Below are 16,114 nucleotides of genomic sequence, written 5' to 3' on the forward strand. Positions count from 1 at the left end.
GTTTAGATTTAGGGTTAGGTTTTGGGGTTAGGTTTAGATTTGGGGTTAGGTTTAGATTTAGGTTTAGGTGTTGGGGTTAGGTTTAGATTTGGAGTTAGGTTTAGATTTGGGGTTAGGGGTTGGGGTTAGCTTTAGATTTGGGGTTAGGTTTAGATTTGGGGTTAGGGTTTGGGGTTAGTTTTAGATTTGGGGTTAGGTTTAGATTTGGGGTTAGGGGTTGGGGTTAGGTTTAGATTTGGGGTTAGGTTTAGATTTGGGTTTAGGAGATGGGGTTAGGTTTAGATTTGGGGTTAGGTTTAGATTTGGGGTTTAGATTTGGGGTTAGGTTTAGATTTGGGGTTAGGTTTAGATTTGGGGTTAGGTTTAGATTTGGGGTTAGGGGTTGGGGTTAGGTTTAGATTTGGGGTTAGGTTTAGATTTGGGTTTAGGAGATGGGGTTAGGTTTAGATTTGGGGTTAGGTTTAGATTTGGGGTTTAGATTTGGGGTTAGGTTTAGATTTGGGGTTAGGTTTAGATTTGGGGTTAGGGGTTGGGGTTAGGCTTAGATTTGGGGTTAGTTTTTGATTTGGGGTTAGGGGTTGGGGTTAGGTTTAGATTTGGGGTTAGGGTTTATGGTTAGGGGTTGAGGTTAGGTTTAGATTTGGGGTTAGGGTTTGGGGTTAGGGGTTGGGGTTAGGTTTAGATTTGGGGTTAGGGCTTGGGGTTAGGTTTAGATTTTGGGTTAGGGTTTGGGGTTAGGGGTTGGGGTTAGGTTTAGATTTGGGGTTAGGTTTAGATTTGGGGTTAGGTTTAGATTGGGTTTAGGGGTTGGGGTTAGGGGTTGGGGTTAGGTTTAGATTTGGGGTTAGGGGTTGGGATTAGGGGTTGGGGTTAGGGGTTGGGGTTAGAGGTTGGGGTTAGGTTTAGATTTGGGGTTAGGTTTCGATTTGGGGTTAGGGGTTGGGGTTAGGTTTAGATTTGGGGTTAGGTTTAGATTTGGGGTTAGGGGTTGGGTTAGGTTTAGATTTGGGGTTAGGGCTTGGGGTTAGGTTTAGATTTGGGGTTAGGTTTAGATTTGGGGTTAGGGGTTGGGGTTAGCGGTTGGGGTTAGGTTGAGATTTGGGGTTAGGGGTTGGGGTTAGGTTTAGATTTGGGGTTAGGGGTTGGGGTTAGAGGTTGGGGTTAGGTTTAGATTTGGGGTTATGTTTAGATTTGAGGTTAGGGGTTGGGGTTAGGTTTAGATTTGGGGTTAGGTTTCTATTTGGGGTTAGGGGTTGGGGATAGGTTTAGATTTGGGGATAGGTTTAGATTTGGGGTTAGGTGTTGGGGTTAGGTTTAGATTTGTGGTTAGGTTTAGATTTGGTGTTAGGGGTTGAGGTTAGGTTTAGATTTGGGGTTAGGTTTAGATTTGGGGTTAGGGGTTGGGGTTAGGTTTAGATTTGGGGTTAGGTTTAGATTTGGGGTTAGGGGTTGGGGTTAGGTTTAGATTTGGGTTTAGGGGTTGGGGTTAGGTTTAGATTTGGGGTTAGGTTTAGATTTTGGGGTTAGGTTTAGATTTGGGGTTAGGGGTTGGGGTAAGGGATTTGGGTTAGGGGTTGGGATTAGGTTTAGATTTGGGGTTAGGTTTAGATTTGGGGTTTAGATTTGGGGTTAGGTTTAGATTTGGGCTTAGGGGTTGGGGTTAGGTTTATATTTGGGGTTTATATTTGGGGTTAGGTTTAGATTTGGGCTTAGGGGTTGGGGTTAGGTTTAGATTTGGGGTTAGGGGTTGAGGTTAGGTTTAGATTTGGGGTTAGGGGTTGGGGTTAGGTTTAGATTTGGGGTTAGGTTTAGATTTGGGTTTAGGGGTTGGGGTTAGGTTTAGATTTGGGGTTAGGGGTTGGGGTTAGGGGTTGGGGTTAGGTTTAGATTTGCGGTTAGGGGTTGGGGTTAGGTTTAGATTTGGGCTTAGGGGTTGGGGTTAGGGGTTGGGGTTAGGTTTAGATTTGGGGTTAGGATAGATTTGGGGTTAGGAGTTGGGGTTGGTTTAGATTTGGGGTTAGGTTTAGATCTGGGGTTAGGGGTTGGGGTTATGTTTAGATTTGGGGTTAGGTTTCTATTTGGGGTTAGGGGTTGGGGTTAGGTTTAGATTTGGGGTTAGGTTTAGATTTGGGGTTAGGAGTTGGGGTTAGGTTTAGATTTGGGGTTAGGTTTAGATCTGGGGTTAGGGGTTGGGGTTATGTTTAGATTTGGGTATAGGTTTAGATTTGGGGTTAGGGGTTGGGGTTAGGTTTAGATTTGGGGTTAGGGGTTGGGGTTAGAGGTTGGGGTTAGGTTTCTATTTGGGGTTAGGTTTATATTTGGGGTTAAGGGTTGGGTTTAGGTTTAGATTTGGGGTTAGGTTTAGATTTAGGGTTAGGTTTTGGGGTTAGGTTTAGATTTGGGGTTAGGTTTAGATTTGGGGTTAGGGGTTGGGGTTAGGAACTGGGGTGAGGTTTAGATTTGGGGTTAGTGGTTGGGGTTAGGGGTTGGGGTTAGGTTTAGGTTTAGATTTGGGGTTAGGGGTTGGGGTTAGGGGTTGGGGTTAGGTTTAGATTTGGGGTTAGGTTTAGATTTCGGGTTAGGGGTTGGGGTTAGGTTTAGATTTGGGGTTAGGTTTAGATTTGGGGTTAGGTTTACATTTCGGGTTAGGGGTTGGGTTTAGGTTTAGATTTGGGGTTAGGGGTTGGAGTTAGGTTTAGATTTGGGGTTAGATTTAGATTTGGGGTTTACATTTGGGGTTAGGTTTAGATTTGGTGTTAGGGATGGGGTTAGGTTTAGATTTGGGGTTAGGTTTAGATTTGGTGTTAGGGGTTGAGGTTAGCTTTAGATTTGGGGTTAGGTTTAGATTTGGTGTTAGGGGTTGGGGTTAGGTTTCTATTTGGGGTTAGGTTTATATTTGGGGTTAAGGGTTGGGGTTAGGTTTAGATTTGGGGTTAGGTTTAGATTTGGGGTTAGGTTTTGGGGTTAGGTTTAGATTTGGGGTTAGGTTTAGATTTAGGTTTAGGTGTTGGGGTTAGGTTTAGATTTGGGGTTAGGTTTAGATTTGGGGTTAGGGGTTGGGGTTAGGTTTAGATTTGGGGTTAGGTTTAGATTTGGGGTTAGGGGTTGGGGTTAGGTTTAGATTTGGGGTTAGGTTTAGATTTGGGGTTAGGGGTTGGGGTTAGGTTTAGATTTGGGGTTAGGTTTAGATTTGGGGTTAGGGGTTGGGGTTAGGTTTAGATTTGGGGTTAGGTTTAGATTTGGGGTTAGGTGTTGGGTTTAGGTTTATATTTGGGTTTAGGTTTAAATTTGGGCTTAGGGGTTGGGGTTAGGTTTAGATTTGGGTTTAGGTTTAGATTTGGGGTTAGGTTTAGATTTGGGGTTAGGTTTAGATTTGGGGTTAGGGGTTGGGGTTAGGTTTAGATTTGGGGTTAGGGGTTGGGGTTAGGGGTTGGGGTTAGGGTTTGGGGTTAGGTTTAGATTTGGGGTTAGGTTTAGATTTGGGGTTAGGGGTTGGGGTTAGGTTTAGATTTGGGGTTAGGTTTAGATTTGGGGTTAGGGGTTGGGTTTAGGTTTATATTTGGGTTTAGGTTTAAATTGGGGCTTAGGGGTTGGGGTTAGGTTTAGATTTGGGTTTAGGTTTATATGTGGGGTTAGGGGTTGGGGTTAGGTTTAGATTTGGGGTTAGGTTTAGATTTGGGGTTAGGGGTTGGGGTTAGGTTTAGATTTGGGGTTAGGTTTAGATTTGGGGTTTACATTTGGGCTTAGGTTTAGATTTGGGGTTAGGTTTAGATTTGGGGTTAGGGGTTGGGTTTAGGTTTATATTTGGGTTTAGGTTTAAATTTGGGCTTAGGGTTTGGGGTTAGGTTTAGATTTGGGTTTAGGTTTAGATTTGGGGTTAGGTTTAGATTTGGGGTTAGGTTTAGACTTGGGGTTAGGGGTTGGGGTTAGGTTTAGATTTGGGGTTAGGGGTTGGGGTTAGGGGTTGGCGTTAGGGTTTGGGGTTAGGTTTAGATTTGGGGTTAGGTTTAGATTTGGGGTTAGGGGTTGGGGTTAGGTTTAGATTTGGGGTTAGGTTTAGATTTGGGGTTAGGGGTTGGGTTTAGGTTTAGATTTGGGTTTAGGTTTAAATTGGGGCTTAGGAGTTGGGGTTAGGTTTAGATTTGGGTTTAGGTTTATATGTGGGGTTAGGGGTTGGGTTTAGGTTTAGATTTGGGGTTAGGTTTAGATTTGGGTTTAGGTTTAGATTTAGGGTTAGGTTTAGATCTGGGGTTAGGGGTTGGGGTTAGGAACTGGGGTGAAGTTTAGATTTGGGGTTAGTGGTTGGGGCTAGGGGTTGGGGTTAGGTTTAGATTTGGGGTTAGGGGTTGGGGTTAGGTTTAGATTTGGGGTTAGGTTTACATTTGGGGTTAGGGGTTGGGTTTAGGTTTAGATTTGGGTTTAGGGGTTGGGGTTAGGTTTAGATTTGGGGTTAGGTTTAGATTTGGGGTTAGGTTTAGATTTGGTGTTAGGGGTTGAGGTTGGCTTTAGATTTGGGGTTAGGTTTAGATTTGGTGTTAGGGGTTGGGGTTAGGTTTCTATTTGGGGTTAGGTTTATATTTGGGGTTAAGTGTTGGGGTTAGGTTTAGATTTGGGGTTAGGTTTAGATTTAGGGTTAGGTTTTGGGGTTAGGTTTAGATTTGGGGTTAGGTTTAGATTTAGGTTTAGGTGTTGGGGTTAGGTTTAGATTTGGGGTTACGTTTAGATTTGGGGTTAGGGGTTGCGGTTAGCTTTAGATTTGGGGTTAGGTTTAGATTTGGGGTTAGGGTTTGGGGTTAGTTTTAGATTTGGGGTTAGGTTTAGATTTGGGGTTAGGGGTTGGGGTTAGGTTTAGATTTGGGGTTAGGTTTAGATTTGGGTTTAGGAGATGGGGTTAGGTTTAGATTTGGGGTTAGGTTTAGATTTGGGGTTTAGATTTGGGGTTAGGTTTAGATTTGGGGTTAGGTTTAGATTTGGGGTTAGGTTTAGATTTGGGGTTAGGGGTTGGGGTTAGGTTTAGATTTGGGGTTAGGTTTAGATTTGGGTTTAGGAGATGGGGTTAGGTTTAGATTTGGGGTTAGGTTTAGATTTGGGCTTTAGATTTGGGGTTAGGTTTAGATTTGGGGTTAGGTTTAGATTTGGGGTTAGAAGTTGGGGTTAGGGGTTTGGGTTGGGTGTTGGGGTTAGGTTTAGATTTGGGGTTAGGTTTTGGGGTTAGAGGTTGGGGTCAGGGGTTGGGGTTAGCTTTAGATTTGGGGTTACGTTTACATTTGGGTTTAGGTTTGGATTTGGGGTTAGGGGTTGGGGTTAGGGGTTGGGGTTAGGGGTTGGGGTTAGGTTTAGATTTGGGGTTAGGTTTAGATTTGGGGTTAGGAGTTGGGGTTTGTTTTAGATTTGGGGTTATGTTTAAATTCAGGGTTAGGGGTTGGGGTTAGGTTTAGATTTGGGGTTAGGGGTTGGGGTTAGATTTAGATTTGGGGTTAGGTTTAAATTTGGGGTTGGGGGTTGGGGTTAGGTTTAGATTTGGGGTTAGGTTTAGATTTGGGGTTAGGGGTTGGGGTTAGGGTTAGATTTGGGGTTAGGTTTAGATTTGGGGTTAGGGGTTGGGGTTAGGGTTTGGGGTTAGGGTTTGGGGTTAGGTTTAGATTTGGGGTTAGGTTTAAATTTGGGGTTAGGGGTTGGGGTTAGGTTTAGATTTGGGGTTAGGGGTTGGGGTTAGGTTTAGATTTGGGTTTAGGTTTAGATTTGGGGTTAGGGGTTGGGTTTAGGTTTAGATTTGGGTTTAGGTTTAAATTTGGGCATACGGGTTGGGGTTAGGTTTAGATTTGGGTTTAGGTTTAGATTTGGGGTTAGGTTTAGATTTGGGGTTAGGTTTAGATTTGGGGTTTGGGGTTGGGGTTAGGTTTAGATTTGGGGTTAGGGGTTGGGGTTAGGTTTAGATTTGGGGTTAGGTTTAGTTTTGGGGCTAGGGGTTGGGGTTAGATTTAGATTTGGGGTTAGGTTTACATTTGGGGTTAGGGGTTAAGGTTAGGTTTAGATTTGGGGTTAGGTTTATATTTGGGGTTAGGGGTTGGGGTTAGGTTTAGATTTGGGGTTAGGTTTAGATTAGGGGTTAGGGGTTGGGGTTAGGATTAGATTTGGGGTTAGGTTTAGATTTGGGGTTAGGGGTTGGGCTTAGGTTTAGATTTGGGGTTAGGTTTAGATTTGGGGTTAGGGGTTGGGTTTAGGTTTATATTTGGGTTTAGGTTTAAATTTGGGCTTAGGGGTTGGGGTTAGGTTTAGATTTGGGTTTAGGTTTAGATTTAGGGTTAGGTTTAGATTTGGGGTTAGGTTTAGATTTGGGGTTAGGGGTTGGGGTTAGGTTTAGATTTGGGGTTAGGGGTTGGGGTTAGGGGTTGGGGTTAGGGTTTGGGGTTAGGTTTAGATTTGGGGTTAGGTTTAGATTTGGGGTTAGGGGTTGGGGTTAGGTTTAGATTTGGGGTTAGGTTTAGATTTGGGGTTAGGGGTTGGGTTTAGGTTTAGATTTGGGTTTAGGTTTAAATTGGGGCTTAGGGGTTGGGGTTAGGTTTAGATTTGGGTTTAGGTTTATATGTGGGGTTAGGGGTTGGGGTTAGGTTTAGATTTGGGGTTAGGTTTAGATTTGGGTTTAGGTTTAGATTTAGGGTTAGGTTTAGATCTGGGGTTAGGGGTTGGGGTTAGGAACTGGGGTGAGGTTTAGATTTGGGGTTAGTGGTTGGGACTAGGGGTTGGGGTTAGGTTTAGATTTGGGGTTGGGGGTTGTGGTTAGGGGTTGGGGTTAGGAGTTGGGGTTAGGTTTAGATTTGGGGTTAGGTTTACATTTGGGGTTAGGGGTTGGGTTTAGGTTTAGATTTGGGTTTAGGGGTTGGGGTTAGGTTTAGATTTGGGTTAGGTTTAGATTTGGGGTTAGGTTTAGATTTGGTGTTAGGGGTTGAGGTTAGCTTTAGATTTGGGGTTAGGTTTAGATTTGGTGTTAGGGGTTGGAGTTAGGTTTCTATTTGGGGTTAGGTTTATATTTGGGGTTAAGGGTTGGGGTTAGGTTTAGATTTGGGGTTAGGTTTAGATTTGGGGTTAGGGGTTGGGGTTAGGTTTAGATTTGGGGTTAGGTTTAGATTTGGGGTTAGGGGTTGGGTTTAGGTTTAGATTTGGGTTTAGGTTTACATTTGGGCATAGGGGTTGGGGTTAGGTTTAGATTTGGGTTTAGGTTTAGATTTGGGGTTAGGTTTAGATTTGGGGTTAGGTTTAGATTTGGGGTTAGGGGTTGGGGTTAGGTTTAGATTTGGGGTTAGAGGTTGGGGTTAGGGGTTGCGGTTAGGGTTTGGGATTAGGTTTAGATTAGGGGTTAGGTTTAGATTTGGGGTTAGGGGTTGGGGTTAGGTTTAGATTTGGGTTTAGGTTTAGATTTGGGGTTAGGGGTTGGGTTTAGGTTTAGATTTGGGTTTAGGTTTAAATTTGGGCATAGGGGTTGGGGTTAGGTTTAGATTTGGGGTCAGGTTTAGATTTGGGGTTAGGTTTAGATTTGGGGTTAGGTTTAGATTTGAGGTTAGGGGTTGGGGTTAGGTTTAGATTTGGGGTTAGGGGTTGGGGTTAGGTTTAGATTTGGGGTTAGGTTTAGATTTGGGGCTAGGGGTTGGGGTTAGATTTAGATTTAGGGTTAGGTTTACATTTGGGGTTAGGGGTTGGGGTTAGGAACTGGGGTGAGGTTTAGATTTGGGGTTAGGGGTTGGGGTTAGGTTTAGATTTGGGGTTAGGTTTAGATTTGGGGTTAGGGGTTGGGGTTAGGTTTAGATTTGGGGTTAGGTTTAGATTTGGGGTTAGGGGTTGTGGTTAGGTTTAGATTTGGGGTTAGGTTTAGATTTGGGGTTAGGTGTTGGGTTTAGGTTTATATTTGGTTTTAGGTTTAAATTTGGGCTTAGGGGTTGGGGTTAGGTTTAGATTTGGGTTTAGGTTTAGATTTGGGGTTAGGTTTAGATTTGGGGTTAGGTTTAGATTTGGGGTTAGGGGTTGGGGTTAGGTTTAGATTTGGGGTTAGGGGTTGGGGTTAGGGGTTGGGGTTAGGGTTTGGGGTTAGGTTTAGATTTGGGGTTAGGTTTAGATTTGGGGTTAGGGGTTGGGGTTAGGTTTAGATTTGGGGTTAGGTTTAGATTTGGGGTTAGGGGTTGGGTTTAGGTTTAGATTTGGGTTTAGGTTTAAATTGGGGCTTAGGGGTTGGGGTTAGATTTAGATTTGGGTTTAGGTTTATATGTGGGGTTAGGGGTTGGGGTTAGGTTTAGATTTGGGGTTAGGTTTAGATTTGGGTTTAGGTTTAGATTTAGGGTTAGGTTTAGATCTGGGGTTAGGGGTTGGGGTTAGGAACTGGGGTGAGGTTTAGATTTGGGGTTAGTGGTTGGGGCTAGGGGTTGGGGTTAGGTTTAGATTTGGGGTTAGGGGTTGGGGTTAGGGGTTGGGGTTAGGGGTTGGGGTTAGGTTTAGATTTGGGGTTAGGTTTATATTTGGCGTTAAGGGTTGGGGTTAGGTTTAGATTTGGGGTTAGGTTTAGATTTAGGGTTAGGGGTTGGGGTTAGGTTTAGATTTGGGGTTAGGTTTAGATTTGGGTTTAGGTGTTGCGGTTAGGTTTAGATTTGGGGTTAGGTTTAGATTTGGGGTTAGGGGTTGGGGTTAGGTTTAGATTTGGGGTTAGGTTTAGATTTGGGGTTAGGGGTTGGGGTTAGGTTTAGATTTGGGGTTAGGTTTAGATTTGGGGTTAGGGGTTGGGGTTAGGCTTAGATTTGGGGTTAGTTTTTGATTTGGGGTTAGGGGTTGGGGTTAGGTTTAGATTTGGGGTTAGGGTTTGTGGTTAGGGGTTGAGGTTAGGTTTAGATTTGGGGTTAGGGTTTGGGGTTAGGGGTTGGGGTTAGGTTTAGATTTGGGGTTAGGGCTTGGGGTTAGGTTTAGATTTTGGGTTAGGGTTTGGGGTTAGGGGTTGGGGTTAGGTTTAGATTTGGGGTTAGGTTTAGATTTGGGGTTAGGTTTAGATTGGGTTTAGGGGTTGGGGTTAGGGGTTGGGGTTTAGGTTTAGATTTGGGGTTAGGGGTTGGGATTAGGGGTTGGGGTTAGGGGTTGGGGTTAGAGGTTGGGGTTAGGTTTAGATTTGGGGTTAGGTTTCGATTTGGGGTTAGGGGTTGGGGTTAGGTTTAGATTTGGGGTTAGGTTTAGATTTGGGGTTAGGGGTTGGGTTAGGTTTAGATTTGGGGTTAGGGCTTGGGGTTAGGTTTAGATTTGGGGTTAGGTTTAGATTTGGGGTTAGGGGTTGGGGTTAGCGGTTGGGGTTAGGTTTAGATTTGGGGTTAGGGGTTGGGGTTAGGTTTAGATTTGGGGTTAGGGGTTGGGGTTAGAGGTTGGGGTTAGGTTTAGATTTGGGGTTAGGGTTCGATTTGGGGTTAGGGGTTGGGGTTAGGTTTAGATTTGGGGTTAGGTTTAGATTTGGGGTTAGGGGTTGGGGTTAGGTTTAGATTTGGGGTTAGGTTTAGATTTGGGGTTAGGGGTTGGGGTTAGGTTTAGATTTGGGGTTAGGTTTAGATTTGGGGTTAGGTGTTGGGTTTAGGTTTATATTTGGGTTTAGGTTTAAATTTGGGCTTAGGGGTTGGGGTTAGGTTTAGATTTGGGTTTAGGTTTAGATTTGGGGTTAGGTTTAGATTTGGGGTTAGGTTTAGATTTGGGGTTAGGGGTTGGGGTTAGGTTTAGATTTGGGGTTAGGGGTTGGGGTTAGGGGTTGGGGTTAGGGTTTGGGGTTAGGTTTAGATTTGGGGTTAGGTTTAGATTTGGGGTTAGGGGTTGGGGTTAGGTTTAGATTTGGGGTTAGGTTTAGATTTGGGGTTAGGGGTTGGGTTTAGGTTTAGATTTGGGTTTAGGTTTAAATTGGGGCTTAGGGGTTGGGGTTAGGTTTAGATTTGGGTTTAGGTTTATATGTGGGGTTAGGGGTTGGGGTTAGGTTTAGATTTGGGGTTAGGTTTAGATTTGGGGTTAGGGGTTGGGGTTAGGTTTAGATTTGGGGTTAGGTTTAGATTTGGGGTTAACATTTGGGCTTAGGTTTAGATTTGGGGTTAGGTTTAGATTTGGGGTTAGGGGTTGGGTTTAGGTTTATATTTGGGTTTAGGTTTAAATTTGGGCTTAGGGTTTGGGGTTAGGTTTAGATTTGGGTTTAGGTTTAGATTTGGGGTTAGGTTTAGATTTGGGGTTAGGTTTAGACTTGGGGTTAGGGGTTGGGGTTAGGTTTAGATTTGGGGTTAGGGGTTGGGGTTAGGGGTTGGCGTTAGGGTTTGGGGTTAGGTTTAGATTTGGGGTTAGGTTTAGATTTGGGGTTAGGGGTTGGGGTTAGGTTTAGATTTGGGGTTAGGTTTAGATTTGGGGTTAGGGGTTGGGTTTAGGTTTAGATTTGGGTTTAGGTTTAAATTGGGGCTTAGGAGTTGGGGTTAGGTTTAGATTTGGGTTTAGGTTTATATGTGGGGTTAGGGGTTGGGTTTAGGTTTAGATTTGGGGTTAGGTTTAGATTTGGGTTTAGGTTTAGATTTAGGGTTAGGTTTAGATCTGGGGTTAGGGGTTGGGGTTAGGAACTGGGGTGAAGTTTAGATTTGGGGTTAGTGGTTGGGGCTAGGGGTTGGGGTTAGGTTTAGATTTGGGGTTAGGGGTTGGGGTTAGGTTTAGATTTGGGGTTAGGTTTACATTTGGGGTTAGGGGTTGGGTTTAGGTTTAGATTTGGGTTTAGGGGTTGGGGTTAGGTTTAGATTTGGGGTTAGGTTTAGATTTGGGGTTAGGTTTAGATTTGGTGTTAGGGGTTGAGGTTAGCTTTAGATTTGGGGTTAGGTTTAGATTTGGTGTTAGGGGTTGGGGTTAGGTTTCTATTTGGGGTTAGGTTTATATTTGGGGTTAAGTGTTGGGGTTAGGTTTAGATTTGGGGTTAGGTTTAGATTTAGGGTTAGGTTTTGGGGTTAGGTTTAGATTTGGGGTTAGGTTTAGATTTAGGTTTAGGTGTTGGGGTTAGGTTTAGATTTGGGGTTAGGTTTAGATTTGGGGTTAGGGGTTGCGGTTAGCTTTAGATTTGGGGTTAGGTTTAGATTTGGGGTTAGGGTTTGGGGTTAGTTTTAGATTTGGGGTTAGGTTTAGATTTGGGGTTAGGGGTTGGGGTTAGGTTTAGATTTGGGGTTAGGTTTAGATTTGGGTTTAGGAGATGGGGTTAGGTTTAGATTTGGGGTTAGGTTTAGATTTGGGGTTTAGATTTGGGGTTAGGTTTAGATTTGGGGTTAGGTTTAGATTTGGGGTTAGGTTTAGATTTGGGGTTAGGGGTTGGGGTTAGGTTTAGATTTGGGGTTAGGTTTAGATTTGGGTTTAGGAGATGGGGTTAGGTTTAGATTTGGGGTTAGGTTTAGATTTGGGCTTTAGATTTGGGGTTAGGTTTAGATTTGGGGTTAGGTTTAGATTTGGGGTTAGAAGTTGGGGTTAGGGGTTTGGGTTGGGTGTTGGGGTTAGGTTTAGATTTGGGGTTAGGTTTTGGGGTTAGAGGTTGGGGTCAGGGGTTGGGGTTAGCTTTAGATTTGGGGTTACGTTTACATTTGGGTTTAGGTTTGGATTTGGGGTTAGGGGTTGGGGTTAGGGGTTGGGGTTAGGGGTTGGGGTTAGGTTTAGATTTGGGGTTAGGTTTAGATTTGGGGTTAGGAGTTGGGGTTTGTTTTAGATTTGGGGTTATGTTTAAATTCAGGGTTAGGGGTTGGGGTTAGGTTTAGATTTGGGGTTAGGGGTTGGGGTTAGATTTAGATTTGGGGTTAGGTTTAAATTTGGGGTTGGGGGTTGGGGTTAGGTTTAGATTTGGGGTTAGGTTTAGATTTGGGGTTAGGGGTTGGGGTTAGGGTTAGATTTGGGGTTAGGTTTAGATTTGGGGTTAGGGGTTGGGGTTAGGGTTTGGGGTTAGGGTTTGGGGTTAGGTTTAGATTTGGGGTTAGGTTTAAATTTGGGGTTAGGGGTTGGGGTTAGGTTTAGATTTGGGGTTAGGGGTTGGGGTTAGGTTTAGATTTGGGTTTAGGTTTAGATTTGGGGTTAGGGGTTGGGTTTAGGTTTAGATTTGGGTTTAGGTTTAAATTTGGGCATACGGGTTGGGGTTAGGTTTAGATTTGGGTTTAGGTTTAGATTTGGGGTTAGGTTTAGATTTGGGGTTAGGTTTAGATTTGGGGTTTGGGGTTGGGGTTAGGTTTAGATTTGGGGTTAGGGGTTGGGGTTAGGTTTAGATTTGGGGTTAGGTTTAGTTTTGGGGCTAGGGGTTGGGGTTAGATTTAGATTTGGGGTTAGGTTTACATTTGGGGTTAGGGGTTAAGGTTAGGTTTAGATTTGGGGTTAGGTTTATATTTGGGGTTAGGGGTTGGGGTTAGGTTTAGATTTGGGGTTAGGTTTAGATTTGGGGTTAGGGGTTGGGGTTAGGATTAGATTTGGGGTTAGGTTTAGATTTGGGGTTAGGGGTTGGGGTTAGGTTTAGATTTGGGGTTAGGTTTAGATTGGGGTTAGGGGTTGGGTTTAGGTTTATATTTGGGTTTAGGTTTAAATTTGGGCTTAGGGGTTGGGGTTAGGTTTAGATTTGGGTTTAGGTTTAGATTTAGGGTTAGGTTTAGATTTGGGGTTAGGTTTAGATTTGGGGTTAGGGGTTGGGGTTAGGTTTAGATTTGGGGTTAGGGGTTGGGGTTAGGGGTTGGGGTTAGGGTTTGGGGTTAGGTTTAGATTTGGGGTTAGGTTTAGATTTGGGGTTAGGGGTTGGGGTTAGGTTTAGATTTGGGGTTAGGTTTAGATTTGGGGTTAGGGGTTGGGTTTAGGTTTAGATTTGGGTTTAGGTTTAAATTGGGGCTTAGGGGTTGGGGTTAGGTTTAGATTTGGGTTTAGGTTTATATGTGGGGTTAGGGGTTGGGGTTAGGTTTAGATTTGGGGTTAGGTTTAGATTTGGGTTTAGGTTTAGATTTAGGGTTAGGTTTAGATCTGGGGTTAGGGGTTGGGGTTAGGAACTGGGGTGAGGTTTAGATTTGGGGTTAGTGGTTGGGACTAGGGGTTGGGGTTAGGTTTAGATTTGGGGTTGGGGGTTGTGGTTAGGGGTTGGGGTTAGGAGTTGGGGTTAGGTTTAGATTTGGGGTTAGGTTTACATTTGGGGTTAGGGGTTGGGTTTAGGTTTAGATTTGGGTTTAGGGGTTGGGGTTAGGTTTAGATTTGGGTTAGGTTTAGATTTGGGGTTAGGTTTAGATTTGGTGTTAGGGGTTGAGGTTAGCTTTAGATTTGGGGTTAGGTTTATATTTGGTGTTAGGGGTTGGGGTTAGGTTTCTATTTGGGGTTAGGTTTATATTTGGGGTTAAGGGTTGGGGTTAGGTTTAGATTTGGGGTTAGGTTTAGATTTGGGGTTAGGGGTTGGGGTTAGGTTTAGATTTGGGGTTAGGTTTAGATTTGGGGTTAGGGGTTGGGTTTAGGTTTAGATTTGGGTTTAGGTTTACATTTGGGCATAGGGGTTGGGGTTAGGTTTAGATTTGGGTTTAGGTTTAGATTTGGGGTTAGGTTTAGATTTGGGGTTAGGTTTAGATTTGGGGTTAGGTTTAGATTTGGGGTTAGGGGTTGGGGTTAGGTTTAGATTTGGGTTTAGGTTTAGATTTGGGGTTAGGGGTTGGGTTTAGGTTTAGATTTGGGTTTAGGTTTAAATTTGGGCATAGGGGTTGGGGTTAGGTTTAGATTTGGGTTTAGGTTTAGATTTGGGGTTAGGTTTAGATTTGGGGTTAGGTTTAGATTTGAGGTTAGGGGTTGGGGTTAGGTTTAGATTTGGGGTTAGGGGTTGGGGTTAGGTTTAGATTTGGGGTTAGGTTTAGATTTGGGGCTAGGGGTTGGGGTTAGATTTAGATTTGGGGTTAGGTTTACATTTGGGGTTAGGGGTTGGGGTTAGGAACTGGGGTGAGGTTTAGATTTGGGGTTAGGGGTTGGGGTTAGGTTTAGATTTGGGGTTAGGTTTAGATTTGGGGTTAGGGGTTGGGGTTAGGTTTAGATTTGGGGTTAGGTTTAGATTTGGGGTTAGGGGTTGTGGTTAGGTTTAGATTTGGGGTTAGGTTTAGATTTGGGGTTAGGTGTTGGGTTTAGGTTTATATTTGGGTTTAGGTTTAAATTTGGGCTTAGGGGTTGGGGTTAGGTTTAGATTTGGGTTTAGGTTTAGATTTGGGGTTAGGTTTAGATTTGGGGTTAGGTTTAGATTTGGGGTTAGGGGTTGGGGTTAGGTTTAGATTTGGGGTTAGGGGTTGCGGTTAGGGGTTGGGGTTAGGGTTTGGGGTTAGGTTTAGATTTGGGGTTAGGTTTAGATTTGGGGTTAGGGGTTGGGGTTAGGTTTAGATTTGGGGTTAGGTTTAGATTTGGGGTTAGGGGTTGGGTTTAGGTTTAGATTTGGGTTTAGGTTTAAATTGGGGCTTAGGGGTTGGGGTTAGGTTTAGATTTGGGTTTAGGTTTATATGTGGGGTTAGGGGTTGGGGTTAGGTTTAGATTTGGGGTTAGGTTTAGATTTGGGTTTAGGTTTAGATTTAGGGTTAGGTTTAGATCTGGGGTTAGGGGTTGGGGTTAGGAACTGGGGTGAGGTTTAGATTTGGGGTTAGTGGTTGGGGCTAGGGGTTGGGGTTAGGTTTAGATTTGGGGTTAGGGGTTGGGGTTAGGGGTTGGGGTTAGGGGTTGGGGTTAGGTTTAGATTTGGGGTTAGGTTTATATTTGGCGTTAAGGGTTGGGGTTAGGTTTAGATTTGGGGTTAGGTTTAGATTTAGGGTTAGGGGTTGGGGTTAGGTTTAGATTTGGGGTTAGGTTTAGATTTGGGTTTAGGTGTTGCGGTTAGGTTTAGATTTGGGGTTAGGTTTAGATTTGGGGTTAGGGGTTGGGGTTAGGTTTAGATTTGGGGTTAGGTTTAGATTTGGGGTTAGGGGTTGGGGTTAGGTTTAGATTTGGGGTTAGGTTTAGATTTGGGGTTAGGGGTTGGGGTTAGGCTTAGATTTGGGGTTAGTTTTTGATTTGGGGTTAGGGGTTGGGGTTAGGTTTAGATTTGGGGTTAGGGTTTGTGGTTAGGGGTTGAGGTTAGGTTTAGATTTGGGGTTAGGGTTTGGGGTTAGGGGTTGGGGTTAGGTTTAGATTTGGGGTTAGGGCTTGGGGTTAGGTTTAGATTTTGGGTTAGGGTTTGGGGTTAGGGGTTGGGGTTAGGTTTAGATTTGGGGTTAGGTTTAGATTTGGGGTTAGGTTTAGATTGGGTTTAGGGGTTGGGGTTAGGGGTTGGGGTTTAGGTTTAGATTTGGGGTTAGGGGTTGGGATTAGGGGTTGGGGTTAGGGGTTGGGGTTAGAGGTTGGGGTTAGGTTTAGATTTGGGGTTAGGTTTCGATTTGGGGTTAGGGGTTGGGGTTAGGTTTAGATTTGGGGTTAGGTTTAGATTTGGGGTTAGGGGTTGGGTTAGGTTTAGATTTGGGGTTAGGGCTTGGGGTTAGGTTTAGATTTGGGGTTAGGTTTAGATTTGGGGTTAGGGGTTGGGGTTAGCGGTTGGGGTTATGTTTAGATTTGGGGTTAGGGGTTGGGGTTAGGTTTAGATTTGGGGTTAGGGGTTGGGGTTAGAGGTTGGGGTTAGGTTTAGATTTGGGGTTAGGGGTTCGGGTTAGGGGTTGGGTTTAGGGGTTGGGGTTAGGTTTAGATTTGGGATTAGGGGTTGAGGTTAGGTTTAGATTTGGGGTTAGGTTTATATTTGGGGTTAGGGGTTGGGGTTAGGTTTAGATTTGGGGTTATGTTTAGATTTGAGGTTAGGGGTTGGGGTTAGGTTTAGATTTGGGGTTAGGTTTCTATTTGGGGTTAGGGGTTGGGGTTAGGTTTAGATTTGGGGATAGGTTTAGATTTGGGGTTAGCTGTTGGGGTTAGGTTTAGATTTGTGGTTAGGTTTAGATTTCGGGTTACGGGTTGAGGTTAGGTTTAGATTTGGGGTTAGGTTTAGATTTGGGGTTAGGGGTTGGGGTTAGGTTTAGATTTGGGGTTAGGTTTAGATTTGGGATTAGGGGTTGGGGTTAGGTTTAGATTTGGGTTTAGGGGTTGGGGTTAGGTT

This window comes from Patagioenas fasciata, chromosome 2 (assembly GCF_037038585.1).
Source record: "Patagioenas fasciata isolate bPatFas1 chromosome 2, bPatFas1.hap1, whole genome shotgun sequence".
In the NCBI taxonomy this organism is placed as follows: Eukaryota; Metazoa; Chordata; class Aves; order Columbiformes; family Columbidae; genus Patagioenas; species Patagioenas fasciata.